Here is a 27,082-nt window from a genome sequence, read left to right as displayed (position 1 = left end):
TGCGTTTGACCCAGAAGCAGTTCGCATCATGAGGTCTTGCCGGTCAGCCCAACATTTCCCCGGGACCCCTTAAAAAAGGAGCTTGGTTTTAAGTTTGGTTTGATTGAACAGTACATTTTGTTGGCTGGGCTGGGACCCTCTCCTATTTAGCGCAAGAGTGGAACGAGGCAGCAAGTTCAAGGAATGACATTGCATCCAGGCACTTACAGCTCTTTGTGCCCTAATGCCATGACACAAAAACATAATTTGAAAAAACTTAGCAGAGGATGGTTTGGATCCATCGACCTCTGGGTTATGGGCCCAGCACGCTTCCGCTGCGCCACTCTGCTGGTTAGAGAACAAGAGCTTTTCTGGGCTTTTACAGCCTACAAACCGACAACCCTAGACCCAGTTTCGAGTGAAGCGGGCAGTAGGCCTTACAAAGCCAAACAACCTGCAACCACGCACTCCCATCCCATGGCCTTTTGCAGACAGGCCTCATTTCTCTAGCTCACACCCTAACTGCCAACACCCCTTCCCCTTCTCTCTCTGTCTCTCTCTCTCTGTCTCTCTCTCTCATTCTCTCTCTCTCGCAAATAGATACTTTACTTCCCAGGTGCAACAAAACAAGCCTTCTCGAGCTGGCAGATATGGGAAGGAAGGAAGGAAGGGCCAGTTTGGAAACTCAACTCAATTACCATAAATCCCCTGCTAAGGGTTATGGGAGGGAGGAATGAAGGAACTTTGCTTCAGGGAAAGGGCTGCTGCTGCTTCAGCATGTGAGGAGCGCAGCCACACGTTTCACCTTCCTCAGTATGTTGGTTTACAGGATGAGAGAGATCCTGAAACCTCACTCTAATAGGCTGAGGTGCTGTGCTCGGTGGCCTGCTGGGACCTTTGCCCGTCAGGGCAAGGCGAATAGGCCTTTGTCAGGCCTTCGTCAGGGCTTTGTCGGGGAGGGGCCAGGAGCCCTGCTCGCTTCAATCCCCTCACCGATAGACAGTTGCAGAAACTAGGATGCAAGAACCTTTCCTGGATGGGGTTTTGATTTTCGCGAAAAGCGTGTCAGCTTTGCTTTCAGCATGAGTCTGATTTCCAAAAAATGCATTTTGAACAATTTAAAGATTTGATCTGTGTTGGCCGGGAATCGAACCCGGGTCAACTGCTTGGAAGGCAGCTATGCTCACCACTATACCACCAACGCCTGCCTATCTGGACTATCTGATGAAGCGCCCCTTAGAAATAAGAATAAGTCATTGGCTGGGAATGAAAAAAGCTTGCGTTTGACGCAGAAGCAGTTCGCATCATGAGGTCTTGCCGGTCAGCCCAACATTTCCCCGGGACCCCTTAAAAAAGGAGCTTGGTTTTAAGTTTGGTTTGATTGAACAGTACATTTTGTTGGTTGGGCTGGGACCCTCTCCTATTTAGCGCAAGAGTGGAACGAGGCAGCAAGTTCAAGGAATGACATTGCATCCAGGCACTTACAGCTCTTTGTGCCCTAATGCCATGACACAAAAACATAATTTGAAAAAACTTAGCAGAGGATGGTTTCGATCCATCGACCTCTGGGTTATGGGCCCAGCACGCTTCCGCTGCGCCACTCTGCTTGTTGGAGAACAAGAGCTTTTCTGGGCTTTTACAGCCTACAAACCGACAACCCTAGACCCAGTTTCGAGTGAAGCGGGCAGTAGGCCTTACAAAGCCAAACAAACTGCAACCACGCACTCCCATCCCATGGCCTTTTGCAGACAGGCCTCATTTCTCTAGCTCACACCCTAACTGCCAACACCCCTTCCCCTTCTCTCTCTGTCTCTCTCTCTCTGTCTCTCTCTCTCATTCTCTCTCTCTCGCAAGTAGATACTTTACTTCCCAGGTGCAACAAAACAAGCCTTCTCGAGCTGGCAGATATGTGAAGGAAGGAAGGAAGGGCCAGTTTGGAAACTCAACTCAATTACCATAAATCCCCTGCTAAGGGTTATGGGGGGGAGGAATGAAGGAACTTTGCTTCAGGGAAAGGGCTGCTGCTGCTTCAGCATGTGAGGAGCGCAGCCACACGTTTCACCTTCCTCAGTATGTTGGTTTACAGGATGAGAGAGATCCTGAAACCTCACTCTAATAGGCTGAGGTGCTGTGCTCGGTGGCCTGCTGGGACCTTTGCCCGTCAGGGCAAGGCGAATAGGCTTTTGTCAGGCCTTCGTCAGGGCTTTGTCGGGGAGGGGCCAGGAGCCCTGCTCGCTTCAATCCCCTCACCGATAGACAGTTGCAGAAACTAGGATGCAAGAACCTTTCCTGGATGGGGTTTTGATTTTCGCGAAAAGTGTGTCAGCTTTGCTTTCAGCATGAGTCTGATTTCCCAAAAATGCATTTTGAACAATTTAAAGATTTGATCTGCGTTGGCCGGGAATCGAACCCGGGTCAACTGCTTGGAAGGCAGCTATGCTCACCACTATACCACCAACGCCTGCCTGTCTGGGCTATGTGATGGAGCGCCCCTCAGAAATAAGAATAAGTCATTGGCTGGGAATGAAAAAAGCTTGCGTTTGACCCAGAAGCAGTTCGCATCATGAGGTCTTGCCGGTCAGCCCAACATTTCCCCGGGACCCCTTAAAAAAGGAGCTTGGTTTTAAGTTTGGTTTGATTGAACAGTACATTTTGTTGGCTGGGCTGGGACCCTCTCCTATTTAGCGCAAGAGTGGAACGAGGCAGCAAGTTCAAGGAATGACATTGCATCCAGGCACTTACAGCTCTTTGTGCCCTAATGCCATGACACAAAAACATAATTTGAAAAAACTTAGCAGAGGATGGTTTCGATCCATCGACCTCTGGGTTATGGGCCCAGCACGCTTCCGCTGCGCCACTCTGCTGGTTGGAGAACAAGAGCTTTTCTGGGCTTTTACAGCCTACAAACCGACAACCCTAGACCCAGTTTCGAGTGAAGCGGGCAGTAGGCCTTACAAAGCCAAACAACCTGTAACCACGCACTCCCATCCCATGGCCTTTTGCAGACAGGCCTCATTTCTCTAGAATAAGAATAAGAATAAGAATAAGTCATTGGCTGGGAATGAAAAAAGCTTGCGTTTGACGCAGAAGCAGTTCGCATCATGAGGTCTTGCCGGTCAGCCCAACATTTCCCCGCGACCCCTTAAAAAAGGAGCTTGGTTTTAAGTTTGGTTTGATTGAACAGTACATTTTGTTGGCTGGTCTGGGACCCTCTCCTATTTAGCGCAAGAGTGGAACGAGGCAGCAAGTTCAAGGAATGACATTGCATTTTGTCGGGGAGGGGCCAGGAGCCCTGCTCGCTTCAATCCCCTCACCGATAGACAGTTGCAGAAACTAGGATGCAAGAACCTTTCCTGGATGGGGTTTTGATTTTCACGAAAAGTGTGTCAGCTTTGCTTTCAGCATGAGTCTGATTTCCAAAAAATGCATTTTGAACAATTTAAAGATTTGATCTGTGTTGGCCGGGAATCGAACCCGGGTCAACTGCTTGGAAGGCAGCTATGCTCACCACTATACCACCAACGCCTGCCTGTCTGGACTATCTGATGAAGCGCCCCTTAGAAATAAGAATAAGTCATTGGCTGGGAATGAAAAAAGCTTGCGTTTGACGCAGAAGCAGTTCGCATCATGAGGTCTTGCCGGTCAGCCCAACATTTCCCCGGGACCCCTTAAAAAAGGAGCTTGGTTTTAAGTTTGGTTTGATTGAACAGTACATTTTGTTGGTTGGGCTGGGACCCTCTCCTATTTAGCGCAAGAGTGGAACGAGGCAGCAAGTTCAAGGAATGACATTGCATCCAGGCACTTACAGCTCTTTGTGCCCTAATGCCATGACACAAAAACATAATTTGAAAAAACTTAGCAGAGGATGGTTTCGATCCATCGACCTCTGGGTTATGGGCCCAGCACGCTTCCGCTGCGCCACTCTGCTTGTTGGAGAACAAGAGCTTTTCTGGGCTTTTACAGCCTACAAACCGACAACCCTAGACCCAGTTTCGAGTGAAGCGGGCAGTAGGCCTTACAAAGCCAAACAAACTGCAACCACGCACTCCCATCCCATGGCCTTTTGCAGACAGGCCTCATTTCTCTAGCTCACACCCTAACTGCCAACACCCCTTCCCCTTCTCTCTCTGTCTCTCTCTCTCTGTCTCTCTCTCTCATTCTCTCTCTCTCGCAAGTAGATACTTTACTTCCCAGGTGCAACAAAACAAGCCTTCTCGAGCTGGCAGATATGTGAAGGAAGGAAGGAAGGGCCAGTTTGGAAACTCAACTCAATTACCATAAATCCCCTGCTAAGGGTTATGGGGGGGAGGAATGAAGGAACTTTGCTTCAGGGAAAGGGCTGCTGCTGCTTCAGCATGTGAGGAGCGCAGCCACACGTTTCACCTTCCTCAGTATGTTGGTTTACAGGATGAGAGAGATCCTGAAACCTCACTCTAATAGGCTGAGGTGCTGTGCTCGGTGGCCTGCTGGGACCTTTGCCCGTCAGGGCAAGGCGAATAGGCTTTTGTCAGGCCTTCGTCAGGGCTTTGTCGGGGAGGGGCCAGGAGCCCTGCTCGCTTCAATCCCCTCACCGATAGACAGTTGCAGAAACTAGGATGCAAGAACCTTTCCTGGATGGGGTTTTGATTTTCGCGAAAAGTGTGTCAGCTTTGCTTTCAGCATGAGTCTGATTTCCCAAAAATGCATTTTGAACAATTTAAAGATTTGATCTGCGTTGGCCGGGAATCGAACCCGGGTCAACTGCTTGGAAGGCAGCTATGCTCACCACTATACCACCAACGCCTGCCTGTCTGGGCTATGTGATGGAGCGCCCCTCAGAAATAAGAATAAGTCATTGGCTGGGAATGAAAAAAGCTTGCGTTTGACCCAGAAGCAGTTCGCATCATGAGGTCTTGCCGGTCAGCCCAACATTTCCCCGGGACCCCTTAAAAAAGGAGCTTGGTTTTAAGTTTGGTTTGATTGAACAGTACATTTTGTTGGCTGGGCTGGGACCCTCTCCTATTTAGCGCAAGAGTGGAACGAGGCAGCAAGTTCAAGGAATGACATTGCATCCAGGCACTTACAGCTCTTTGTGCCCTAATGCCATGACACAAAAACATAATTTGAAAAAACTTAGCAGAGGATGGTTTCGATCCATCGACCTCTGGGTTATGGGCCCAGCACGCTTCCGCTGCGCCACTCTGCTGGTTGGAGAACAAGAGCTTTTCTGGGCTTTTACAGCCTACAAACCGACAACCCTAGACCCAGTTTCGAGTGAAGCGGGCAGTAGGCCTTACAAAGCCAAACAACCTGTAACCACGCACTCCCATCCCATGGCCTTTTGCAGACAGGCCTCATTTCTCTAGAATAAGAATAAGAATAAGAATAAGTCATTGGCTGGGAATGAAAAAAGCTTGCGTTTGACGCAGAAGCAGTTCGCATCATGAGGTCTTGCCGGTCAGCCCAACATTTCCCCGCGACCCCTTAAAAAAGGAGCTTGGTTTTAAGTTTGGTTTGATTGAACAGTACATTTTGTTGGCTGGTCTGGGACCCTCTCCTATTTAGCGCAAGAGTGGAACGAGGCAGCAAGTTCAAGGAATGACATTGCATTTTGTCGGGGAGGGGCCAGGAGCCCTGCTCGCTTCAATCCCCTCACCGATAGACAGTTGCAGAAACTAGGATGCAAGAACCTTTCCTGGATGGGGTTTTGATTTTCACGAAAAGTGTGTCAGCTTTGCTTTCAGCATGAGTCTGATTTCCAAAAAATGCATTTTGAACAATTTAAAGATTTGATCTGCGTTGGCCGGGAATCGAACCCGGGTCAACTGCTTGGAAGGCAGCTATGCTCACCACTATACCACCAACGCCTGCCTGTCTGGACTATCTGATGAAGCGCCCCTTAGAAATAAGAATAAGTCATTGGCTGGGAATGAAAAAAGCTTGCGTTTGACGCAGAAGCAGTTCGCATCATGAGGTCTTGCCGGTCAGCCCAACATTTCCCCGGGACCCCTTAAAAAAGGAGCTTGGTTTTAGGTTTGGTTTGATTGAACAGTACATTTTGTTGGTTGGGCTGGGACCCTCTCCTATTTAGCGCAAGAGTGGAACGAGGCAGCAAGTTCAAGGAATGACATTGCATCCAGGCACTTACAGCTCTTTGTGCCCTAATGCCATGACACAAAAACATAATTTAAAAAAACTTAGCAGAGGATGGTTTCGATCCATCGACCTCTGGGTTATGGGCCCAGCACGCTTCCGCTGCGCCACTCTGCTGGTTGGAGAACAAAATCTTTTCTGGGCTTTTACAGCCTACAAACCGACAACCCTAGACCCAGTTTCGAGTGAAGCGGGCAGTAGGCCTTACAAAGCCAAACAAACTGCAACCACGCACTCCCATCCCATGGCCTTTTGCAGACAGGCCTCATTTCTCTAGCTCACACCCTAACTGCCAACACCCCTTCCCCTTCTCTCTCTGTCTCTCTCTCTCTGTCTCTCTCTCTCATTCTCTCTCTCTCGCAAGTAGATACTTTACTTCCCAGGTGCAACAAAACAAGCCTTCTCGAGCTGGCAGATATGTGAAGGAAGGAAGGAAGGGCCAGTTTGGAAACTCAACTCAATTACCATAAATCCCCTGCTAAGGGTTATGGGGGGGAGGAATGAAGGAACTTTGCTTCAGGGAAAGGGCTGCTGCTGCTTCAGCATGTGAGGAGCGCAGCCACACGTTTCACCTTCCTCAGTATGTTGGTTTACAGGATGAGAGAGATCCTGAAACCTCACTCTAATAGGCTGAGGTGCTGTGCTCGGTGGCCTGCTGGGACCTTTGCCCGTCAGGGCAAGGCGAATAGGCCTTTGTCAGGCCTTCGTCAGGGCTTTGTCGGGGAGGGGCCAGGAGCCCTGCTCGCTTCAATCCCCTCACCGATAGACAGTTGCAGAAACTAGGATGCAAGAACCTTTCCTGGATGGGGTTTTGATTTTCGCGAAAAGTGTGTCAGCTTTGCTTTCAGCATGAGTCTGATTTCCCAAAAATGCATTTTGAACAATTTAAAGATTTGATCTGCGTTGGCCGGGAATCGAACCCGGGTCAACTGCTTGGAAGGCAGCTATGCTCACCACTATACCACCAACGCCTGCCTGTCTGGGCTATGTGATGGAGCGCCCCTCAGAAATAAGAATAAGTCATTGGCTGGGAATGAAAAAAGCTTGCGTTTGACCCAGAAGCAGTTCGCATCATGAGGTCTTGCCGGTCAGCCCAACATTTCCCCGGGACCCCTTAAAAAAGGAGCTTGGTTTTAAGTTTGGTTTGATTGAACAGTACATTTTGTTGGCTGGGCTGGGACCCTCTCCTATTTAGCGCAAGAGTGGAACGAGGCAGCAAGTTCAAGGAATGACATTGCATCCAGGCACTTACAGCTCTTTGTGCCCTAATGCCATGACACAAAAACATAATTTGAAAAAACTTAGCAGAGGATGGTTTCGATCCATCGACCTCTGGGTTATGGGCCCAGCACGCTTCCGCTGCGCCACTCTGCTGGTTGGAGAACAAGAGCTTTTCTGGGCTTTTACAGCCTACAAACCGACAACCCTAGACCCAGTTTCGAGTGAAGCGGGCAGTAGGCCTTACAAAGCCAAACAACCTGTAACCACGCACTCCCATCCCATGGCCTTTTGCAGACAGGCCTCATTTCTCTAGAATAAGAATAAGAATAAGAATAAGTCATTGGCTGGGAATGAAAAAAGCTTGCGTTTGACGCAGAAGCAGTTCGCATCATGAGGTCTTGCCGGTCAGCCCAACATTTCCCCGGGACCCCTTAAAAAAGGAGCTTGGTTTTAAGTTTGGTTTGATTGAACAGTACATTTTGTTGGCTGGGCTGGGACCCTCTCCTATTTAGCGCAAGAGTGGAACGAGGCAGCAAGTTCAAGGAATGACATTGCATTTTGTCGGGGAGGGGCCAGGAGCCCTGCTCGCTTCAATCCCCTCACCGATAGACAGTTGCAGAAACTAGGATGCAAGAACCTTTCCTGGATGGGGTTTTGATTTTCACGAAAAGTGTGTCAGCTTTGCTTTCAGCATGAGTCTGATTTCCAAAAAATGCATTTTGAACAATTTAAAGATTTGATCTGCGCTGGCCGGGAATCGAACCCGGGTCAACTGCTTGGAAGGCAGCTATGCTCACCACTATACCACCAACGCCTGCCTGTCTGGACTATCTGATGAAGCGCCCCTTAGAAATAAGAATAAGTCATTGGCTGGGAATGAAAAAAGCTTGCGTTTGACGCAGAAGCAGTTCGCATCATGAGGTCTTGCCGGTCAGCCCAACATTTCCCCGGGACCCCTTAAAAAAGGAGCTTGGTTTTAGGTTTGGTTTGATTGAACAGTACATTTTGTTGGTTGGGCTGGGACCCTCTCCTATTTAGCGCAAGAGTGGAACGAGGCAGCAAGTTCAAGGAATGACATTGCATCCAGGCACTTACAGCTCTTTGTGCCCTAATGCCATGACACAAAAACATAATTTGAAAAAACTTAGCAGAGGATGGTTTCGATCCATCGACCTCTGGGTTATGGGCCCAGCACGCTTCCGCTGCGCCACTCTGCTGGTTGGAGAACAAAATCTTTTCTGGGCTTTTACAGCCTACAAACCGACAACCCTAGACCCAGTTTCGAGTGAAGCGGGCAGTAGGCCTTACAAAGCCAAACAAACTGCAACCACGCACTCCCATCCCATGGCCTTTTGCAGACAGGCCTCATTTCTCTAGCTCACACCCTAACTGCCAACACCCCTTCCCCTTCTCTCTCTGTCTCTCTCTCTCTGTCTCTCTCTCTCATTCTCTCTCTCTCGCAAGTAGATACTTTACTTCCCAGGTGCAACAAAACAAGCCTTCTCGAGCTGGCAGATATGTGAAGGAAGGAAGGAAGGAAGGGCCAGTTTGGAAACTCAACTCAATTACCATAAATCCCCTGCTAAGGGTTATGGGGGGGAGGAATGAAGGAACTTTGCTTCAGGGAAAGGGCTGCTGCTGCTTCAGCATGTGAGGAGCGCAGCCACACGTTTCACCTTCCTCAGTATGTTGGTTTACAGGATGAGAGAGATCCTGAAACCTCACTCTAATAGGCTGAGGTGCTGTGCTCGGTGGCCTGCTGGGACCTTTGCCCGTCAGGGCAAGGCGAATAGGCCTTTGTCAGGCCTTCGTCAGGGCTTTGTCGGGGAGGGGCCAGGAGCCCTGCTCGCTTCAATCCCCTCACCGATAGACAGTTGCAGAAACTAGGATGCAAGAACCTTTCCTGGATGGGGTTTTGATTTTCGCGAAAAGTGTGTCAGCTTTGCTTTCAGCATGAGTCTGATTTCCCAAAAATGCATTTTGAACAATTTAAAGATTTGATCTGCGTTGGCCGGGAATCGAACCCGGGTCAACTGCTTGGAAGAAGCTATGCTCACCACTATACCACCAACGCCTGCCTGTCTGGGCTATCTGATGGAGCGCCCCTTAGAAATAAGAATAAGTCATTGGCTGGGAATGAAAAAAGCTTGCGTTTGACGCAGAAGCAGTTCGCATCATGAGGTCTTGCCGGTCAGCCCAACATTTCCCCGGGACCCCTTAAAAAAGGAGCTTGGTTTTAAGTTTGGTTTGATTGAACAGTACATTTTGTTGGCTGGGCTGGGAACCTCTCCTATTTAGCGCAAGAGTGGAACGAGGCAGCAAGTTCAAGGAATGACATTGCATCCAGGCACTTACAGCTCTTTGTGCCCTAATGCCATGACACAAAAACATAATTTGAAAAAACTTAGCAGAGGATGGTTTCGATCCATCGACCTCTGGGTTATGGGCCCAGCACGCTTCCGCTGCACCACTCTGCTGGTTGGAGAACAAGAGCTTTTCTGGGCTTTTACAGCCTACAAACCGACAACCCTAGACCCAGTTTCGAGTGAAGCGGGCAGTAGGCCTTACAAAGCCAAACAACCTGCAACCACGCACTCCCATCCCATGGCCTTTTGCAGACAGGCCTCATTTCTCTAGCTCACACCCTAACTGCCAACACCCCTTCCCCTTCTCTCTCTGTCTCTCTCTCTCTGTCTCTCTCTCTCATTCTCTCTCTCTCGCAAATAGATACTTTACTTCCCAGGTGCAACAAAATAAGCCTTCTCGAGCTGGCAGATATGGGAAGGAAGGAAGGAAGGGACAGTTTGGAAACTCAACTCAATTACCATAAATCCCCTGCTAAGGGTTATGGGAGGGAGGAATGAAGGAACTTTGCTTCAGGGAAAGGGCTGCTGCTGCTTCAGCATGTGAGGAGCGCAGCCACACGTTTCACCTTCCTCAGTGTGTTGGTTTACAGGATGAGAGAGATCCTGAAACCTCACTCTAATAGGCTGAGGTGCTGTGCTCGGTGGCCTGCTGGGACCTTTGCCCGTCAGGGCAAGGCGAATAGGCCTTTGTCAGGCCTTCGTCAGGGCTTTGTCGGGGAGGGGCCAGGAGCCCTGCTCGCTTCAATCCCCTCACCGATAGACAGTTGCAGAAACTAGGATGCAAGAACCTTTCCTGGATGGGGTTTTGATTTTCGCGAAAAGCGTGTCAGCTTTGCTTTCAGCATGAGTCTGATTTCCAAAAAATGCATTTTGAACAATTTAAAGATTTGATCTGCGTTGGCCGGGAATCGAACCCGGGTCAACTGCTTGGATGGCAGCTATGCTCACCACTATACCACCAACGCCTGCCTGTCTGGGCTATCTGATGGAGCGCCCCTTAGAAATAAGAATAAGTCATTGGCTGGGAATGAAAAAAGCTTGCGTTTGACGCAGAAGCAGTTCGCATCATGAGGTCTTGCCGGTCAGCCCAACATTTCCCCGGGACCCCTTAAAAAAGGAGCTTGGTTTTAAGTTTGGTTTGATTGAACAGTACATTTTGTTGGCTGGGCTGGGACCCTCTCTTATTTAGCGCAAGAGTGGAACGAGGCAGCAAGTTCAAGGAATGACATTGCATCCAGGCACTTACAGCTCTTTGTGCCCTAATGCCATGACACAAAAACATAATTTGAAAAAAGTTAGCAGAGGATGGTTTCGATCCATCGACCTCTGGGTTATGGGCCCAGCACGCTTCCGCTGCGCCACTCTGCTGGTTGGAGTACAAGAGCTTTTCTGGGCTTTTACAGCCTACAAACCGACAACCATAGACCCAGTTTCGAGTGAAGCGGGCAGTAGGCCTTACAAAGCCAAACAACCTGCAACCACGCACTCCCATCCCATGGCCTTTTGCAGACAGGCCTCATTTCTCTAGCTCACACCCTAACTGCCAACACCCCTTCCCCTTCTCTCTCTGTCTCCCTCTCTCTGTCTCTCTCTCTCATTCTCTCTCTCTCTCGCAAATAGATACTTTACTTCCCAGGTGCAACAAAACAAGCCTTCTCGAGCTGGCAGATATGGGAAGGAAGGAAGGAAGGGCCAGTTTGGAAACTCAACTCAATTACCATAAATCCCCTGCTAAGGGTTATGGGAGGGAGGAATGAAGGAACTTTGCTTCAGGGAAAGGGCTGCTGCTGCTTCAGCATGTGAGGAGCGCAGCCACACGTTTCACCTTCCTCAGTATGTTGGTTTACAGGATGAGAGAGATCCTGAAACCTCACTCTAATAGGCTGAGGTGCTGTGCTCGGTGGCCTGCTGGGACCTTTGCCCGTCAGGGCAAGGCGAATAGGCCTTTGTCAGGCCTTCGTCAGGGCTTTGTCGGGGAAGGGCCAGGAGCCCTGCTTGCTTCAATCCCCTCACCGATAGACAGTTGCAGAAACTAGGATGCAAGAACCTTTCCTGGATGGGGTTTTGATTTTCACGAAAAGTGTGTCAGCTTTGCTTTCAGCATGAGTCTGATTTCCAAAAAATGCATTTTGAACAATTTAAAGATTGCGTTGGCCGGGAATCGAACCCGGGTCAACTGCTTGGAAGGCAGCTATGCTCACCACTATACCACCAACGCCTGCCTGTCTGGGCTATCTGATGGAGCGCCCCTTAGAAATAAGAATAAGTCATTGGCTGGGAATGAAAAAAGCTTGCGTTTGACGCAGAAGCAGTTCGCATCATGAGGTCTTGCCGGTCAGCCCAACATTTCCCCGGGACCCCTTAAAAAAGGAGCTTGGTTTAAGTTTGGTTTGATTGAACAGTTCATTTTATTGGCTGGGCTGGGACCCTCTCCTATTTAGCGCAAGAGTGGAACGAGGCAGCAAGTTCAAGGAATGACATTGCATCCAGGCACTTACAGCTCTTTGTGCCCTAATGCCATGACACAAAAACATAATTTGAAAAAACTTAGCAGAGGATGGTTTCGATCCATCGACCTCTGGGTTATGGGCCCAGCACGCTTCCGCTGCACCACTCTGCTGGTTGGAGAACAAGAGCTTTTCTGGGCTTTTACAGCCTACAAACCGACAACCCTAGACCCAGTTTCGAGTGAAGCGGGCAGTAGGCCTTACAAAGCCAAACAACCTGCAACCACGCACTCCCATCCCATGGCCTTTTGCAGACAGGCCTCATTTCTCTAGCTCACACCCTAACTGCCAACACCCCTTCCCCTTCTCTCTCTGTCTCTCTCTCTCTCTGTCTCTCTCTCTCATTCTCTCTCTCTCGCAAATAGATACTTTACTTCCCAGGTGCAACAAAACAAGCCTTCTCGAGCTGGCAGATATGGGAAGGAAGGAAGGAAGGGCCAGTTTGGAAACTCAACTCAATTACCATAAATCCCCTGCTAAGGGTTATGGGAGGGAGGAATGAAGGAACTTTGCTTCAGGGAAAGGGCTGCTGCTGCTTCAGCATGTGAGGAGCACAGCCACACGTTTCACCTTCCTCAGTATGTTGGTTTACAGGATGAGAGAGATCCTGAAACCTCACTCTAATAGGCTGAGGTGCTGTGCTCGGTGGCCTGCTGGGACCTTTGCCCGTCAGGGCAAGGCGAATAGGCCTTTGTCAGGCCTTTGTCGGGGAGGGGCCAGGAGCCCTGCTCGCTTCAATCCCCTCACCGATAGACAGTTGCAGAAACTAGGATGCAAGAACCTTTCCTGGATGGGGTTTTGATTTTCACGAAAAGTGTGTCAGCTTTGCTTTCAGCATGAGTCTGATTTCCAAAAAATGCATTTTGAACAATTTAAAGATTTGATCTGCGTTGGCCGGGAATGGAACCCGGGTCAACTGCTTGGAAGGCAGCTATGCTCACCACTATACCACCAACGCCTGCCTGTCTGGGCTATCTGATGGAGCGCCCCTTAGAAATAAGAATAAGTCATTGGCTGGGAATGAAAAAAGCTTGCGTTTGACGCAGAAGCAGTTCGCATCATGAGGTCTTGCCGGTCAGCCCAACATTTCCCCGGGACCCCTTAAAAAAGGAGCTTGGTTTTAAGTTTGGTTTGATTGAACAGTACATTTTGTTGGCTGGGCTGGGACCCTCTCTTATTTAGCGCAAGAGTGGAACGAGGCAGCAAGTTCAAGGAATGACATTGCATCCAGGCACTTACAGCTCTTTGTGCCCTAATGCCATGACACAAAAACATAATTTGAAAAAAGTTAGCAGAGGATGGTTTCGATCCATCGACCTCTGGGTTATGGGCCCAGCACGCTTCCGCTGCGCCACTCTGCTGGTTGGAGAACAAGAGCTTTTCTGGGCTTTTACAGCCTACAAACCGACAACCATAGACCCAGTTTCGAGTGAAGCGGGCAGTAGGCCTTACAAAGCCAAACAACCTGCAACCACGCACTCCCATCCCATGGCCTTTTGCAGACAGGCCTCATTTCTCTAGCTCACACCCTAACTGCCAACACCCCTTCCCCTTCTCTCTCTGTCTCCCTCTCTCTGTCTCTCTCTCTCATTCTCTCTCTCTCTCGCAAATAGATACTTTACTTCCCAGGTGCAACAAAACAAGCCTTCTCGAGCTGGCAGATATGGGAAGGAAGGAAGGAAGGGCCAGTTTGGAAACTCAACTCAATTACCATAAATCCCCTGCTAAGGGTTATGGGAGGGAGGAATGAAGGAACTTTGCTTCAGGGAAAGGGCTGCTGCTGCTTCAGCATGTGAGGAGCACAGCCACACGTTTCACCTTCCTCAGTATGTTGGTTTACAGGATGAGAGAGATCCTGAAACCTCACTCTAATAGGCTGAGGTGCTGTGCTCGGTGGCCTGCTGGGACCTTTGCCCGTCAGGGCAAGGCGAATAGGCCTTTGTCAGGCCTTCGTCAGGCCTTTGTCGGGGAAGGGCCAGGAGCCCTGCTTGCTTCAATCCCCTCACCGATAGACAGTTGCAGAAACTAGGATGCAAGAACCTTTCCTGGATGGGGTTTTGATTTTCACGAAAAGTGTGTCAGCTTTGCTTTCAGCATGAGTCTGATTTCCAAAAAATGCATTTTGAACAATTTAAAGATTTGATCTGCGTTGGCCGGGAATCGAACCCCGGGTCAACTGCTTGGAAGGCAGCTATGCTCACCACTATACCACCAACGCCTGCCTGTCTGGGCTATCTGATGGAGCGCCCCTTAGAAATAAGAATAAGTCATTGGCTGGGAATGAAAAAAGCTTGCGTTTGACGCAGAAGCAGTTCGCATCATGAGGTCTTGCCGGTCAGCCCAACATTTCCCAGGGACCCCTTAAAAAAGGAGCTTGGTTTTAAGTTTGGTTTGATTGAACAGTACATTTTGTTGGCTGGGCTGGGACCCTCTCCTATTTAGCGCAAGAGTGGAACGAGGCAGCAAGTTCAAGGAATGACATTGCATCCAGGCACTTACAGCTCTTTGTGCCCTAATGCCATGACACAAAAACATAATTTGAAAAAACTTAGCAGAGGATGGTTTCGATCCATCGACCTCTGGGTTATGGGCCCAGCACGCTTCCGCTGCGCCACTCTGCTGTTTGGAGAACAAAAGCTTTTCTGGGCTTTTACAGCCTACAAACCGACAACCCTAGACCCAGTTTCGAGTGAAGCGGGCAGTAGGCCTTACAAAGCCAAACAACCTGCAACCACGCACTCCCATCCCATGGCCTTTTGCAGACAGGCCTCATTTCTCTAGCTCACACCCTAACTGCCAACACCCCTTCCCCTTCTCTCTCTGTCTCTCTCTCTCTGTCTCTCTCTCTCATTCTCTCTCTCTCGCAAATAGATACTTTACTTCCCAGGTGCAACAAAACAAGCCTTCTCGAGCTGGCAGATATGGGAAGGAAGGAAGGAAGGGCCAGTTTGGAAACTCAACTCAATTACCATAAATCCCCTGCTAAGGGTTATGGGAGGGAGGAATGAAGGAACTTTGCTTCAGGGAAAGGGCTGCTGCTGCTTCAGCATGTGAGGAGCGCAGCCACACGTTTCACCTTCCTCAGTATGTTGGTTTACAGGATGAGAGAGATCCTGAAACCTCACTCTAATAGGCTGAGGTGCTGTGCTTGGTGGCCTGCTGGGACCTTTGCCCGTCAGGGCAAGGCGAATAGGCCTTTGTCAGGCCTTCGTCAGGGCTTTGTCGGGGAGGGGCCAGGAGCCCTGCTCGCTTCAATCCCCTCACCGATAGACAGTTGCGGAAACTAGGATGCAAGAACCTTTCCTGGATGGGGTTTTGATTTTCGCGAAAAGTGTGTCAGCTTTGCTTTCAGCATGAGTCTGAATTCCCAAAAATGCATTTCGAACAATTTAAAGATTTGATCTGCGTTTGCGGGAAATCGAACCCGCGACAACTGCTTGGAAGGCAGCTATGCTCACCACTATACCACCAACGCCTGCCTGTCTGGGCTATGTGATGGAGCGCCCCTCAGAAATAAGAATAAGTCATTGGCTGGGAATGAAAAAAGCTTGCGTTTGACCAAGAAGCAGTTCGCATCATGAGGTCTTGCCGGTCAGCCCAACATTTCCCCTGGACCCCTTAAAAAAGGAGCTTGGTTTTAAGTTTGGTTTGATTGAACAGTACATTTTGTTGGCTGGGCTGGGACCCTCTCCTATTTAGCGCAAGAGTGGAACGAGGCAGCAAGTTCAAGGAATGACATTGCATCCAGGCACTTACAGCTCTTTGTGCCCTAATGCCATGACACAAAAACATAATTTGAAAAAACTTAGCAGAGGATGGTTTCGATCCATCGACCTCTGGGTTATGGGCCCAGCACGCTTCCGCTGCGCCACTCTGCTGGTTGGAGAACAAGAGCTTTTCTGGGCTTTTACAGCCTACAAACCGACAACCCTAGACCCAGTTTCGAGTGAAGCGGGCAGTAGGCCTTACAAAGCCAAACAACCTGTAACCACGCACTCCCATCCCATGGCCTTTTGCAGACAGGCCTCATTTCTCTAGAATAAGAATAAGAATAAGAATAAGTCATTGGCTGGGAATGAAAAAAGCTTGCGTTTGACGCAGAAGCAGTTCGCATCATGAGGTCTTGCCGGTCAGCCCAACATTTCCCCGGGACCCCTTAAAAAAGGAGCTTGGTTTTAAGTTTGGTTTGATTGAACAGTACATTTTGTTGGCTGGGCTGGGACCCTCTCCTATTTAGCGCAAGAGTGGAACGAGGCAGCAAGTTCAAGGAATGACATTGCATTTTGTCGGGGAGGGGCCAGGAGCCCTGCTCGCTTCAATCCCCTCACAGATAGACAGTTGCAGAAACTAGGATGCAAGAACCTTTCCTGGATGGGGTTTTGATTTTCACGAAAAGTGTGTCAGCTTTGCTTTCAGCATGAGTCTGATTTCCAAAAAATGCATTTTGAACAATTTAAAGATTTGATCTGCGTTGGCCGGGAATGGAACCCGGGTCAACTGCTTGGAAGGCAGCTATGCTCACCACTATACCACCAACACCTGCCTGTCTGGACTATCTGATGAAGCGCCCCTTAGAAATAAGAATAAGTCATTGGCTGGGAATGAAAAAAGCTTGTGTTTGACGCAGAAGCAGTTCGCATCATGAGGTCTTGCCGGTCAGCCCAACATTTCCCCGGGACCCCTTAAAAAAGGAGCTTGGTTTTAGGTTTGGTTTGATTGAACAGTACATTTTGTTGGTTGGGCTGGGAACCTCTCCTATTTAGCGCAAGAGTGGAACGAGGCAGCAAGTTCAAGGAATGACATTGCATCCAGGCACTTACAGCTCTTTGTGCCCTAATGCCATGACACAAAAACATAATTTGAAAAAACTTAGCAGAGGATGGTTTCGATCCATCGACCTCTGGGTTATGGGCCCAGCATGCTTCCGCTGCGCCACTCTGCTGGTTGGAGAACAAAAGCTTTTCTGGGCTTTTACAGCCTACAAACCGACAACCCTAGACCCAGTTTCGAGTGAAGCGGGCAGTAGGCCTTACAAAGCCAAACAAACTGCAACCACGCACTCCCATCCCATGGCCTTTTGCAGACAGGCCTCATTTCTCTAGCTCACACCCTAACTGCCAACACCCCTTCCCCTTCTCTCTCTGTCTCTCTCTCTCTGTCTCTCTCTCTCATTCTCTCTCTCTCGCAAGTAGATACTTTACTTCCCAGGTGCAACAAAACAAGCCTTCTCGAGCTGGCAGATATGTGAAGGAAGGAAGGAAGGGCCAGTTTGGAAACTCAACTCAATTACCATAAATCCCCTGCTAAGGGTTATGGGGGGGAGGAATGAAGGAACTTTGCTTCAGGGAAAGGGCTGCTGCTGCTTCAGCATGTGAGGAGCGCAGCCACACGTTTCACCTTCCTCAGTATGTTGGTTTACAGGATGAGAGAGATCCTGAAACCTCACTCTAATAGGCTGAGGTGCTGTGCTCGGTGGCCTGCTGGGACCTTTGCCCGTCAGGGCAAGGCGAATAGGCCTTTGTCAGGCCTTCGTCAGGGCTTTGTCGGGGAGGGGCCAGGAGCCCTGCTCGCTTCAATCCCCTCACCGATAGACAGTTGCAGAAACTAGGATGCAAGAACCTTTCCTGGATGGGGTTTTGATTTTCGCGAAAAGTGTGTCAGCTTTGCTTTCAGCATGAGTCTGATTTCCCAAAAATGCATTTTGAACAATTTAAAGATTTGATCTGCGTTGGCCGGGAATCGAACCCGGGTCAACTGCTTGGAAGGCAGCTATGCTCACCACTATACCACCAACGCCTGCCTGTCTGGGCTATGTGATGGAGCGCCCCTCAGAAATAAGAATAAGTCATTGGCTGGGAATGAAAAAAGCTTGCGTTTGACCCAGAAGCAGTTCGCATCATGAGGTCTTGCCGGTCAGCCCAACATTTCCCCGGGACCCCTTAAAAAAGGAGCTTGGTTTTAAGTTTGGTTTGATTGAACAGTACATTTTGTTGGCTGGGCTGGGACCCTCTCCTATTTAGCGCAAGAGTGGAACGAGGCAGCAAGTTCAAGGAATTACATTGCATCCAGGCACTTACAGCTCTTTGTGCCCTAATGCCATGACACAAAAACATAATTTGAAAAAACTTAGCAGAGGATGGTTTCGATCCATCGACCATTGGGTTATGGGCCCAGCACGCTTCCGCTGCGCCACTCTGCTGGTTGGAGAAAAAGAGCTTTTCTGGGCTTTTACAGCCTACAAACCGACAACCCTAGACCCAGTTTCGAGTGAAGCGGGCAGTAGGCCTTACAAAGCCAAACAACCTGTAACCACGCACTCCCATCCCATGGCCTTTTGCAGACAGGCCTCATTTCTCTAGAATAAGAATAAGAATAAGAATAAGTCATTGGCTGGGAATGAAAAAAGCTTGCGTTTGACGCAGAAGCAGTTCGCATCATGAGGTCTTGCCGGTCAGCCCAACATTTCCCCGGGACCCCTTAAAAAAGGAGCTTGGTTTTAAGTTTGGTTTGATTGAACAGTACATTTTGTTGGCTGGGCTGGGACCCTCTCCTATTTAGCGCAAGAGTGGAACGAGGCAGCAAGTTCAAGGAATGACATTGCATTTTGTCGGGGAGGGGCCAGGAGCCCTGCTCGCTTCAATCCCCTCACCGATAGACAGTTGCAGAAACTAGGATGCAAGAACCTTTCCTGGATGGGGTTTTGATTTTCACGAAAAGTGTGTCAGCTTTGCTTTCAGCATGAGTCTGATTTCCAAAAAATGCATTTTGAACAATTTAAAGATTTGATCTGCGTTGGCCGGGAATCATGCTCACCACTATACCACCAACGCCTGCCTGTCTGGGCTATCTGATGGAGCGCCCCTTAGAAATAAGAATAAGTCATTGGCTGGGAATGAAAAAAGCTTGCGTTTGACGCAGAAGCAGTTCGCATCATGAGGTCTTGCCGGTCAGCCCAACATTTCCCCGGGACCCCTTAAAAAAGGAGCTTGGTTTTAAGTTTGGTTTGATTGAACAGTACATTTTGTTGGCTGGGCTGGGACCCTCTCCTATTTAGCGCAAGAGTGGAACGAGGCAGCAAGTTCAAGGAATGACATTGCATCCAGGCACTTACAGCTCTTTGTGCCCTAATGCCATGACACAAAAACATAATTTGAAAAAACTTAGCAGAGGATGGTTTCGATCCATCGACCGCTGGGTTATGGGCCCAGCACGCTTCCGCTGCGCCACTCTGCTGGTTGGAGAACAAGAGATTTTCTGGGCTTTTACAGCCTACAAACCGACAACCCTAGACCCAGTTTCGAGTGAAGCGGGCAGTAGGCCTTACAAAGCCAAACAACCTGCAACCACGCACTCCCATCCCATGGCCTTTTGCAGACAGGCCTCATTTCTCTAGCTCACACCCTAACTGCCAACACCCCTTCCCCTTCTCTCTCTGTCTCTCTCTCTCTGTCTCTCTCTCTCATTCTCTCTCTCTCGCAAATAGATACTTTACTTCCCAGGTGCAACAAAACAAGCCTTCTCGAGCTGGCAGATATGGGAAGGAAGGAAGGAAGGGCCAGTTTGGAAACTCAACTCAATTACCATAAATCCCCTGCTAAGGGTTATGGGAGTGAGGAATGAAGGAACTTTGCTTCAGGGAAAGGGCTGCTGCTGCTTCAGCATGTGAGGAGCGCAGCCACACGTTTCACCTTCCTCAGTATGTTGGTTTACAGGATGAGAGAGATCTTGAAACCTCACTCTAATAGGCTGAGGTGCTGTGCTCGGTGGCCTGCTGGGACCTTTGCCCGTCAGGGCAAGGCGAATAGGCCTTTGTCAGGCCTTCGTCAGGGCTTTGTCGGGGAGGGGCCAGGAGCCCTGCTCGCTTCAATCCCCTCACCGATAGACAGTTGCAGAAACTAGGATGCAAGAACCTTTCCTGGATGGGGTTTTGATTTTCACGAAAAGTGTGTCAGCTTTGCTTTCAGCATGAGTCTGATTTCCAAAAAATGCATTTTGAACAATTTAAAGATTTGATCTGCGTTGGCCGGGAATCAAACCCGGGTCAACTGCTTGGAAGGCAGCTATGCTCACCACTATACCACCAACGCCTGCCTGTCTGGGCTATGTGATGGAGCGCCCCTCAGAAATAAGAATAAGTCATTGGCTGGGAATGAAAAAAGCTTGCGTTTGACCCAGAAGCAGTTCGCATCATGAGGTCTTGCCGGTCAGCCCAACATTTCCCCGGGACCCCTTAAAAAAGGAGCTTGGTTTTAAGTTTGGTTTGATTGAACAGTACATTTTGTTGGCTGGGCTGGGACCCTCTCCTATTTAGCGCAAGAGTGGAACGAGGCAGCAAGTTCAAGGAATGACATTGCATCCAGGCACTTACAGCTCTTTGTTCCCTAATGCCATGACACAAAAACATAATTTGAAAAAACTTAGCAGAGGATGGTTTCGATCCATCGACCTCTGGGTTATGGGCCCAGCACGCTTCCGCTGCGCCACTCTGCTGGTTGGAGAACAAGAGCTTTTCTGGGCTTTTACAGCCTACAAACCGACAACCCTAGACCCAGTTTCGAGTGAAGCGGGCAGTAGGCCTTACAAAGCCAAACAACCTGTAACCACGCACTCCCATCCCATGGCCTTTTGCAGACAGGCCTCATTTCTCTAGAATAAGAATAAGAATAAGAATAAGTCATTGGCTGGGAATGAAAAAAGCTTGCGTTTGACGCAGAAGCAGTTCGCATCATGAGGTCTTGCCGGTCAGCCCAACATTTCCCCGGGACCCCTTAAAAAAGGAGCTTGGTTTTAAGTTTGGTTTGATTGAACAGTACATTTTGTTGGCTGGGCTGGGACCCTCTCCTATTTAGCGCAAGAGTGGAACGAGGCAGCAAGTTCAAGGAATGACATTGCATTTTGTCGGGGAGGGGCCAGGAGCCCTGCTCGCTTCAATCCCCTCACCGATAGACAGTTGCAGAAACTAGGATGCAAGAACCTTTCCTGGATGGGGTTTTGATTTTCACGAAAAGTGTGTCAGCTTTGCTTTCAGCATGAGTCTGATTTCCAAAAAATGCATTTTGAACAATTTAAAGATTTGATCTGCGTTGGCCGGGAATGGAACCCGGGTCAACTGCTTGGAAGGCAGCTATGCTCACCACTATACCACCAACTCCTGCCTGTCTGGGCTATGTGATGGAGCGCCCCTTAGAAATAAGAATAAGTCATTGGCTGGGAATGAAAAAAGCTTGCGTTTGACGCAGAAGCAGTTCGCATCATGAGGTCTTGCCGGTCAGCCCAACATTTCCCCGGGACCCCTTAAAAAAGGAGCTTGGTTTTAAGTTTGGTTTGATTGAACAGTACATTTTGTTGGCTGGGCTGGGACCCTCTCCTATTTAGCGCAAGAGTGGAACGAGGCAGCAAGTTCAAGGAATGACATTGCATCCAGGCACTTACAGCTCTTTGTGCCCTAATGCCATGACACAAAAACATAATTTGAAAAAAGTTAGCAGAGGATGGTTTGGATCCATCGACCTCTGGGTTATGGGCCCAGCACGCTTCCGCTGCGCCACTCTGCTGGTTAGAGAACAAGCGCTTTTCTGGGCTTTTACAGCCTACAAACCGACAACCCTAGACCCAGTTTCGAGTGAAGCGGGCAGTAGGCCTTACAAAGCCAAACAACCTGCAACCACGCACTCCCATCCCATGGCCTTTTGCAGACAGGCCTCATTTCTCTAGCTCACACCCTAACTGCCAACACCCCTTCCCCTTCTCTCTCTGTCTCTCTCTCTCTGTCTCTCTCTCTCATTCTCTCTCTCTCGCAAATAGATACTTTACTTCCCAGGTGCAACAAAACAAGCCTTCTCGAGCTGGCAGATATGGGAAGGAAGGAAGGAAGGGCCAGTTTGGAAACTCAACTCAATTACCATAAATCCCCTGCTAAGGGTTATGGGAGGGAGGAATGAAGGAACTTTGCTTCAGGGAAAGGGCTGCTGCTGCTTCAGCATGTGAGGAGCGCAGCCACACGTTTCACCTTCCTCAGTATGTTGGTTTACAGGATGAGAGAGATCCTGAAACCTCACTCTAATAGGCTGAGGTGCTGTGCTCGGTGGCCTGCTGGGACCTTTGCCCGTCAGGGCAAGGCGAATAGGCCTTTGTCAGGCCTTCGTCAGGGCTTTGTCGGGGAGGGGCCAGGAGCCCTGCTCGCTTCAATCCCCTCACCGATAGACAGTTGCAGAAACTAGGATGCAAGAACCTTTCCTGGATGGGGTTTTGATTTTCGCGAAAAGCGTGTCAGCTTTGCTTTCAGCATGAGTCTGATTTCCAAAAAATGCATTTTGAACAATTTAAAGATTTGATCTGTGTTGGCCGGGAATCGAACCCGGGTCAACTGCTTGGAAGGCAGCTATGCTCACCACTATACCACCAACGCCTGCCTGTCTGGACTATCTGATGAAGCGCCCCTTAGAAATAAGAATAAGTCATTGGCTGGGAATGAAAAAAGCTTGCGTTTGACGCAGAAGCAGTTCGCATCATGAGGTCTTGCCGGTCAGCCCAACATTTCCCCGGGACCCCTTAAAAAAGGAGCTTGGTTTTAAGTTTGGTTTGATTGAACAGTACATTTTGTTGGTTGGGCTGGGACCCTCTCCTATTTAGCGCAAGAGTGGAACGAGGCAGCAAGTTCAAGGAATGACATTGCATCCAGGCACTTACAGCTCTTTGTGCCCTAATGCCATGACACAAAAACATAATTTGAAAAAACTTAGCAGAGGATGGTTTCGATCCATCGACCTCTGGGTTATGGGCCCAGCACGCTTCCGCTGCGCCACTCTGCTTGTTGGAGAACAAGAGCTTTTCTGGGCTTTTACAGCCTACAAACCGACAACCCTAGACCCAGTTTCGAGTGAAGCGGGCAGTAGGCCTTACAAAGCCAAACAAACTGCAACCACGCACTCCCATCCCATGGCCTTTTGCAGACAGGCCTCATTTCTCTAGCTCACACCCTAACTGCCAACACCCCTTCCCCTTCTCTCTCTGTCTCTCTCTCTCTGTCTCTCTCTCTCATTCTCTCTCTCTCGCAAGTAGATACTTTACTTCCCAGGTGCAACAAAACAAGCCTTCTCGAGCTGGCAGATATGTGAAGGAAGGAAGGAAGGGCCAGTTTGGAAACTCAACTCAATTACCATAAATCCCCTGCTAAGGGTTATGGGGGGGAGGAATGAAGGAACTTTGCTTCAGGGAAAGGGCTGCTGCTGCTTCAGCATGTGAGGAGCGCAGCCACACGTTTCACCTTCCTCAGTATGTTGGTTTACAGGATGAGAGAGATCCTGAAACCTCACTCTAATAGGCTGAGGTGCTGTGCTCGGTGGCCTGCTGGGACCTTTGCCCGTCAGGGCAAGGCGAATAGGCCTTTGTCAGGCCTTCGTCAGGGCTTTGTCGGGGAGGGGCCAGGAGCCCTGCTCGCTTCAATCCCCTCACCGATAGACAGTTGCAGAAACTAGGATGCAAGAACCTTTCCTGGATGGGGTTTTGATTTTCGCGAAAAGTGTGTCAGCTTTGCTTTCAGCATGAGTCTGATTTCCCAAAAATGCATTTTGAACAATTTAAAGATTTGATCTGCGTTGGCCGGGAATCGAACCCGGGTCAACTGCTTGGAAGGCAGCTATGCTCACCACTATACCACCAACGCCTGCCTGTCTGGGCTATGTGATGGAGCGCCCCTCAGAAATAAGAATAAGTCATTGGCTGGGAATGAAAAAAGCTTGCGTTTGACCCAGAAGCAGTTCGCATCATGAGGTCTTGCCGGTCAGCCCAACATTTCCCCGGGACCCCTTAAAAAAGGAGCTTGGTTTTAAGTTTGGTTTGATTGAACAGTACATTTTGTTGGCTGGGCTGGGACCCTCTCCTATTTAGCGCAAGAGTGGAACGAGGCAGCAAGTTCAAGGAATGACATTGCATCCAGGCACTTACAGCTCTTTGTTCCCTAATGCCATGACACAAAAACATAATTTGAAAAAACTTAGCAGAGGATGGTTTCGATCCATCGACCTCTGGGTTATGGGCCCAGCACGCTTCCGCTGCGCCACTCTGCTGGTTGGAGAACAAGAGCTTTTCTGGGCTTTTACAGCCTACAAACCGACAACCCTAGACCCAGTTTCGAGTGAAGCGGGCAGTAGGCCTTACAAAGCCAAACAACCTGTAACCACGCACTCCCATCCCATGGCCTTTTGCAGACAGGCCTCATTTCTCTAGAATAAGAATAAGAATAAGAATAAGTCATTGGCTGGGAATGAAAAAAGCTTGCGTTTGACGCAGAAGCAGTTCGCATCATGAGGTCTTGCCGGTCAGCCCAACATTTCCCCGGGACCCCTTAAAAAAGGAGCTTGGTTTTAAGTTTGGTTTGATTGAACAGTACATTTTGTTGGCTGGGCTGGGACCCTCTCCTATTTAGCGCAAGAGTGGAACGAGGCAGCAAGTTCAAGGAATGACATTGCATTTTGTCGGGGAGGGGCCAGGAGCCCTGCTCGCTTCAATCCCCTCACCGATAGACAGTTGCAGAAACTAGGATGCAAGAACCTTTCCTGGATGGGGTTTTGATTTTCACGAAAAGTGTGTCAGCTTTGCTTTCAGCATGAGTCTGATTTCCAAAAAATGCATTTTGAACAATTTAAAGATTTGATCTGCGTTGGCCGGGAATGGAACCCGGGTCAACTGCTTGGAAGGCAGCTATGCTCACCACTATACCACCAACTCCTGCCTGTCTGGGCTATGTGATGGAGCGCCCCTTAGAAATAAGAATAAGTCATTGGCTGGGAATGAAAAAAGCTTGCGTTTGACGCAGAAGCAGTTCGCATCATGAGGTCTTGCCGGTCAGCCCAACATTTCCCCGGGACCCCTTAAAAAAGGAGCTTGGTTTTAAGTTTGGTTTGATTGAACAGTACATTTTGTTGGCTGGGCTGGGACCCTCTCCTATTTAGCGCAAGAGTGGAACGAGGCAGCAAGTTCAAGGAATGACATTGCATCCAGGCACTTACAGCTCTTTGTGCCCTAATGCCATGACACAAAAACATAATTTGAAAAAAGTTAGCAGAGGATGGTTTGGATCCATCGACCTCTGGGTTATGGGCCCAGCACGCTTCCGCTGCGCCACTCTGCTGGTTAGAGAACAAGCGCTTTTCTGGGCTTTTACAGCCTACAAACCGACAACCCTAGACCCAGTTTCGAGTGAAGCGGGCAGTAGGCCTTACAAAGCCAAACAACCTGCAACCACGCACTCCCATCCCATGGCCTTTTGCAGACAGGCCTCATTTCTCTAGCTCACACCCTAACTGCCAACACCCCTTCCCCTTCTCTCTCTGTCTCTCTCTCTCTGTCTCTCTCTCTCATTCTCTCTCTCTCGCAAATAGATACTTTACTTCCCAGGTGCAACAAAACAAGCCTTCTCGAGCTGGCAGATATGGGAAGGAAGGAAGGAAGGGCCAGTTTGGAAACTCAACTCAATTACCATAAATCCCCTGCTAAGGGTTATGGGAGGGAGGAATGAAGGAACTTTGCTTCAGGGAAAGGGCTGCTGCTGCTTCAGCATGTGAGGAGCGCAGCCACACGTTTCACCTTCCTCAGTATGTTGGTTTACAGGATGAGAGAGATCCTGAAACCTCACTCTAATAGGCTGAGGTGCTGTGCTCGGTGGCCTGCTGGGACCTTTGCCCGTCAGGGCAAGGCGAATAGGCCTTTGTCAGGCCTTCGTCAGGGCTTTGTCGGGGAGGGGCCAGGAGCCCTGCTCGCTTCAATCCCCTCACCGATAGACAGTTGCAGAAACTAGGATGCAAGAACCTTTCCTGGATGGGGTTTTGATTTTCGCGAAAAGCGTGTCAGCTTTGCTTTCAGCATGAGTCTGATTTCCAAAAAATGCATTTTGAACAATTTAAAGATTTGATCTGTGTTGGCCGGGAATCGAACCCGGGTCAACTGCTTGGAAGGCAGCTATGCTCACCACTATACCACCAACGCCTGCCTGTCTGGACTATCTGATGAAGCGCCCCTTAGAAATAAGAATAAGTCATTGGCTGGGAATGAAAAAAGCTTGCGTTTGACGCAGAAGCAGTTCGCATCATGAGGTCTTGCCGGTCAGCCCAACATTTCCCCGGGACCCCTTAAAAAAGGAGCTTGGTTTTAAGTTTGGTTTGATTGAACAGTACATTTTGTTGGTTGGGCTGGGACCCTCTCCTATTTAGCGCAAGAGTGGAACGAGGCAGCAAGTTCAAGGAATGACATTGCATCCAGGCACTTACAGCTCTTTGTGCCCTAATGCCATGACACAAAAACATAATTTGAAAAAACTTAGCAGAGGATGGTTTCGATCCATCGACCTCTGGGTTATGGGCCCAGCACGCTTCCGCTGCGCCACTCTGCTTGTTGGAGAACAAGAGCTTTTCTGGGCTTTTACAGCCTACAAACCGACAACCCTAGACCCAGTTTCGAGTGAAGCGGGCAGTAGGCCTTACAAAGCCAAACAAACTGCAACCACGCACTCCCATCCCATGGCCTTTTGCAGACAGGCCTCATTTCTCTAGCTCACACCCTAACTGCCAACACCCCTTCCCCTTCTCTCTCTGTCTCTCTCTCTCTGTCTCTCTCTCTCATTCTCTCTCTCTCGCAAGTAGATACTTTACTTCCCAGGTGCAACAAAACAAGCCTTCTCGAGCTGGCAGATATGTGAAGGAAGGAAGGAAGGGCCAGTTTGGAAACTCAACTCAATTACCATAAATCCCCTGCTAAGGGTTATGGGGGGGAGGAATGAAGGAACTTTGCTTCAGGGAAAGGGCTGCTGCTGCTTCAGCATGTGAGGAGCGCAGCCACACGTTTCACCTTCCTCAGTATGTTGGTTTACAGGATGAGAGA

The 27,082-nt window shown here is 49.4% G+C and overlaps 22 non-coding genes across 22 annotated transcripts; all 22 read right to left on the bottom strand.

The window, feature by feature from the left end:
• Positions 1-1,514: 1,514 nt before the first annotated feature.
• TRNAM-CAU (transfer RNA methionine (anticodon CAU)) lies at positions 1,515-1,586 on the bottom strand. Its single transcript has one exon. It is a non-coding gene; the product is annotated as a tRNA-Met (tRNA).
• Positions 1,587-2,368: 782 nt separating this feature from the next.
• Positions 2,369-2,440, bottom strand: TRNAG-UCC (transfer RNA glycine (anticodon UCC)). Its single transcript has one exon. It is a non-coding gene; the product is annotated as a tRNA-Gly (tRNA).
• Positions 2,441-2,771: 331 nt separating this feature from the next.
• On the bottom strand, positions 2,772-2,843 carry TRNAM-CAU (transfer RNA methionine (anticodon CAU)). The gene has a single exon. It is a non-coding gene; the product is annotated as a tRNA-Met (tRNA).
• A 992-nt stretch (positions 2,844-3,835) lies between these two features.
• TRNAM-CAU (transfer RNA methionine (anticodon CAU)) lies at positions 3,836-3,907 on the bottom strand. Its single transcript has one exon. It is a non-coding gene; the product is annotated as a tRNA-Met (tRNA).
• Positions 3,908-4,689: 782 nt separating this feature from the next.
• TRNAG-UCC (transfer RNA glycine (anticodon UCC)) lies at positions 4,690-4,761 on the bottom strand. The gene has a single exon. It is a non-coding gene; the product is annotated as a tRNA-Gly (tRNA).
• A 331-nt stretch (positions 4,762-5,092) lies between these two features.
• On the bottom strand, positions 5,093-5,164 carry TRNAM-CAU (transfer RNA methionine (anticodon CAU)). Its single transcript has one exon. It is a non-coding gene; the product is annotated as a tRNA-Met (tRNA).
• Positions 5,165-5,753: 589 nt separating this feature from the next.
• On the bottom strand, positions 5,754-5,825 carry TRNAG-UCC (transfer RNA glycine (anticodon UCC)). Its single transcript has one exon. It is a non-coding gene; the product is annotated as a tRNA-Gly (tRNA).
• Positions 5,826-6,156: 331 nt separating this feature from the next.
• TRNAM-CAU (transfer RNA methionine (anticodon CAU)) lies at positions 6,157-6,228 on the bottom strand. The gene has a single exon. It is a non-coding gene; the product is annotated as a tRNA-Met (tRNA).
• A 782-nt stretch (positions 6,229-7,010) lies between these two features.
• Positions 7,011-7,082, bottom strand: TRNAG-UCC (transfer RNA glycine (anticodon UCC)). The gene has a single exon. It is a non-coding gene; the product is annotated as a tRNA-Gly (tRNA).
• Positions 7,083-7,413: 331 nt separating this feature from the next.
• TRNAM-CAU (transfer RNA methionine (anticodon CAU)) lies at positions 7,414-7,485 on the bottom strand. The gene has a single exon. It is a non-coding gene; the product is annotated as a tRNA-Met (tRNA).
• A 992-nt stretch (positions 7,486-8,477) lies between these two features.
• Positions 8,478-8,549, bottom strand: TRNAM-CAU (transfer RNA methionine (anticodon CAU)). Its single transcript has one exon. It is a non-coding gene; the product is annotated as a tRNA-Met (tRNA).
• A 2,445-nt stretch (positions 8,550-10,994) lies between these two features.
• Positions 10,995-11,066, bottom strand: TRNAM-CAU (transfer RNA methionine (anticodon CAU)). Its single transcript has one exon. It is a non-coding gene; the product is annotated as a tRNA-Met (tRNA).
• Positions 11,067-11,844: 778 nt separating this feature from the next.
• On the bottom strand, positions 11,845-11,916 carry TRNAG-UCC (transfer RNA glycine (anticodon UCC)). The gene has a single exon. It is a non-coding gene; the product is annotated as a tRNA-Gly (tRNA).
• Positions 11,917-13,494: 1,578 nt separating this feature from the next.
• On the bottom strand, positions 13,495-13,566 carry TRNAM-CAU (transfer RNA methionine (anticodon CAU)). Its single transcript has one exon. It is a non-coding gene; the product is annotated as a tRNA-Met (tRNA).
• A 1,188-nt stretch (positions 13,567-14,754) lies between these two features.
• On the bottom strand, positions 14,755-14,826 carry TRNAM-CAU (transfer RNA methionine (anticodon CAU)). Its single transcript has one exon. It is a non-coding gene; the product is annotated as a tRNA-Met (tRNA).
• A 1,185-nt stretch (positions 14,827-16,011) lies between these two features.
• On the bottom strand, positions 16,012-16,083 carry TRNAM-CAU (transfer RNA methionine (anticodon CAU)). Its single transcript has one exon. It is a non-coding gene; the product is annotated as a tRNA-Met (tRNA).
• A 1,846-nt stretch (positions 16,084-17,929) lies between these two features.
• TRNAG-UCC (transfer RNA glycine (anticodon UCC)) lies at positions 17,930-18,001 on the bottom strand. Its single transcript has one exon. It is a non-coding gene; the product is annotated as a tRNA-Gly (tRNA).
• Positions 18,002-20,623: 2,622 nt separating this feature from the next.
• Positions 20,624-20,695, bottom strand: TRNAM-CAU (transfer RNA methionine (anticodon CAU)). The gene has a single exon. It is a non-coding gene; the product is annotated as a tRNA-Met (tRNA).
• Positions 20,696-22,944: 2,249 nt separating this feature from the next.
• On the bottom strand, positions 22,945-23,016 carry TRNAM-CAU (transfer RNA methionine (anticodon CAU)). The gene has a single exon. It is a non-coding gene; the product is annotated as a tRNA-Met (tRNA).
• Positions 23,017-23,798: 782 nt separating this feature from the next.
• On the bottom strand, positions 23,799-23,870 carry TRNAG-UCC (transfer RNA glycine (anticodon UCC)). The gene has a single exon. It is a non-coding gene; the product is annotated as a tRNA-Gly (tRNA).
• Positions 23,871-24,201: 331 nt separating this feature from the next.
• TRNAM-CAU (transfer RNA methionine (anticodon CAU)) lies at positions 24,202-24,273 on the bottom strand. The gene has a single exon. It is a non-coding gene; the product is annotated as a tRNA-Met (tRNA).
• A 2,249-nt stretch (positions 24,274-26,522) lies between these two features.
• On the bottom strand, positions 26,523-26,594 carry TRNAM-CAU (transfer RNA methionine (anticodon CAU)). The gene has a single exon. It is a non-coding gene; the product is annotated as a tRNA-Met (tRNA).
• Positions 26,595-27,082: the final 488 nt, after the last annotated feature.

This window comes from Ambystoma mexicanum, chromosome 6q (genome assembly GCF_040938575.1).
Source record: "Ambystoma mexicanum isolate Mex_15411 chromosome 6q, UKY_AmexF1_1, whole genome shotgun sequence".
NCBI lineage: Eukaryota > Metazoa > Chordata > Amphibia > Caudata > Ambystomatidae > Ambystoma > Ambystoma mexicanum.
The sequence above is the reverse complement of the archived record's forward strand: the minus strand, read 5'-3'. Positions and strand labels throughout refer to the sequence as shown.